Raw genomic sequence first — 2,664 nt, 5'->3', positions numbered from 1 at the left:
TCTTTTTCTCTCTGGTTTTCAGTGTTTTACTGCTGCATAAGCTCTCCCTCAGTGTTGGGATTCCATTGCCCCGCTGGTGGGGAATCCCAGGCAACATCAATGCAAGCCCACCAGGCTGTCTCTCACAGGATACCCACATCTGGTTCCACAGATATACTTTGTTAAGATAATCTTGGGGAAAGAAGCAGATCCCAGTGCAAAAGCACCTCTTCTTCCCTTAGGAGATGAAACTGTCAGGGAATTACTCATCCTTAAATTTCTCAAGCTAATTAAGACATCTGTCCACCATGTACACCAACTGCAGGAAACAAATACTAAGTTCCATGACTAGCTTTCTCATGGTTCTCTGTCTTTAGACGAGGTGAAGGGAGAATTTCATGCATTCTCCTTCCTTGGGGAGGAGAGTGGATGGACGCCACACACAACAGCACACCAAACACTGCAGCCAACTCTTTTAATCTTCTACTTCCCCTTTTGTTGTGAATGAAAGGGTTGAATACAAATGGTTTTCCACAGTCTCTTTTTGTAAGTTCCACACGATGGTCTCACACTTCATTTTGGAATGTAAGCATCTATTTTCTTGATTGTTGGCAGAAAATGTTAAAATATTTTTATTTTAATATTTTGCTACACTAGCTTAAAAAATGAACACACTTATGTATATTAATTAAATGTATAGTTTTCTTTTTTTAAGATTTTATTTATTTGAGAGAGGAGAGAAAGAGAGAGCATGCTCACGGGTGGGGGGAGGGGCAAAGGAAGAAACAGAATCCTCGCTGAGCAGGGAGCCTGATGTGGGGCTTGATCCCAGAACCCTGGGATCATGACCTGAGCTGAGGGCAGACGCTAAACTGACTGAGCCACCCAGGTGCCCCTAAATATATAGTTTTCTTAACAGCCTTGTAATTCAATTGCATATCATGCTTTATTTGATTGAGTTCTAAGAACTTTCCATCTTAGTACATGTTATTTGTAAACTTGATTTTAATGGATGTCTAATATTTAATAGCACAGATGTACTATCAATTATTCAATAATTTTCCATTCATGTAAAATCTGATTTTTAGTATTATATGTTACATTGTAATGAGCAGGCTTTTGTCAATTTTCCCTTAAGTAAGTTCGCTTTTGACAACCTTGACCACATTTGTTCAATTTAATATGTAAAAATGGTATTTCATTGATTTTTCCATTTGCATTTATTTAAGTGAAACTGAAATGCTTTTGCTTGATTACTGTTTTTTCCCCCTATTTGATAGGCTCTGTCTCTTAATAGGTGGGTTCATTTTTCTGTCACTTTTATATTTATATTCACTTTCAACATATCATTCTATAATTTCTTTTTGTAATCCTTTTCCTTTCTTTTCTATTTGTCTATTTATCTTTTACTTCTTTTGGTTTGAGAACGCTCTCTGTATTTCCCCTCCTTTTCTCCTTGACTGTTTTAAGCTATAGACTGCAATTGTGTTTTTAGAGGTTATCCCAATATAAAATCTTGACCAAAAGTTTTTCAAAACAAGGCCTGTATTTAGTCAGCAACTCTTTTTCCTGTAAAAGGCAACTAACTAAAGATAATTTACATGCTTAATGCTCACTTCAGCAGCACATATACTTAACTTGGAACAATACAGAGAAGATTATTAGCATGGCCCCCGTGCAAGGATGATGCTCAGATTTGTGAAGCAGTCCATATTTTTTCAATGGCATTACATTAGAATCTTTCAATAGTTACTCTGAATATAAATGAGCTAAATTCTCCAATCAAAAGACACAAGGTATCAGATTGGATAAAAAAGCAAGACCCATGGATATGCTGTCTGCAAGAGACTCATTTTAGATCCAAAGACACTTCCAGATTGAAATTGTCCATTTATCATGCTAATGGACATCAAAAGAAAGTTGGAGTATCAGTCCTTATATCAGACAGATTAGAGCTACCCTATGACTCAGCAATTGCACTAATAGGTATTTACCCTGATGATACAAATGAGTGACCTGAAGGGGCACCCACTCCCCAATGTTTATAGCAACAATGTCCACAATAGCCAAACTATGCAAAGAGCCCAGATGTCCATCGACAGATGAATGGATAAAGATGTTGTATATATACACATTGAATAGTACTCAGCCATCAAAAAAATGAAATCTTGCCTTTTGCAATGATGTGGATGGAACTAGAGGATATTATGCTAAGCAAAATAAGTCAATCAGAGAAAGACAATTATCATATGATCTCACTAGTATGTGGAATTTAAGAAACAAAACAGAGAATCATGGGAGAAGGGAAGGAAAAATAAAGCAAGATGAAATCAGAGAGGGAGAGAAACCATAAGAGACTCTTTATCATAGGAAACAAACTGAGGGTTATTGGAGGAGAGGTGTGTGGGAGGATGGGATACCTGGGTGATGGACATTAAGGAGGGCACGTGATTATAATCAGCCTTGGGTGATTATAATGACTGATGAATCACTGAACTCTATCTCTGAAACTAATATTACACTATATTTTAATTAATTGAATTTAAATAAAAAAGATAATTTACATGCCTAGTGAATAGTCCTTTATAATATTCTCCGGAAACTACACTCTCTGAAGATTTTGTACCAAGAATTATTTAAATATAACAATATATTTGAACAGAAGATTGTGGTTTACTGGATTCT

General features: G+C 36.2%; 1 non-coding gene across 1 annotated transcript; it reads left to right on the top strand.

The window, feature by feature from the left end:
• Positions 1-1,587: 1,587 nt before the first annotated feature.
• On the top strand, positions 1,588-1,697 carry LOC123789792 (U6 spliceosomal RNA). The gene has a single exon (XR_006778909.1). It is a non-coding gene; the product is annotated as a U6 spliceosomal RNA (small nuclear RNA).
• The last annotated feature ends 967 nt before the right edge of the window (positions 1,698-2,664 follow it).

Source organism: Ursus americanus, chromosome 8 (assembly GCF_024610735.1).
Source record: "Ursus americanus isolate L20-20 chromosome 8, mUrsAme1.1.p, whole genome shotgun sequence".
NCBI lineage: Eukaryota > Metazoa > Chordata > Mammalia > Carnivora > Ursidae > Ursus > Ursus americanus.
Note: the sequence above shows the minus strand (reverse complement) of the source record. Positions and strands in the feature narration are given on the sequence as shown.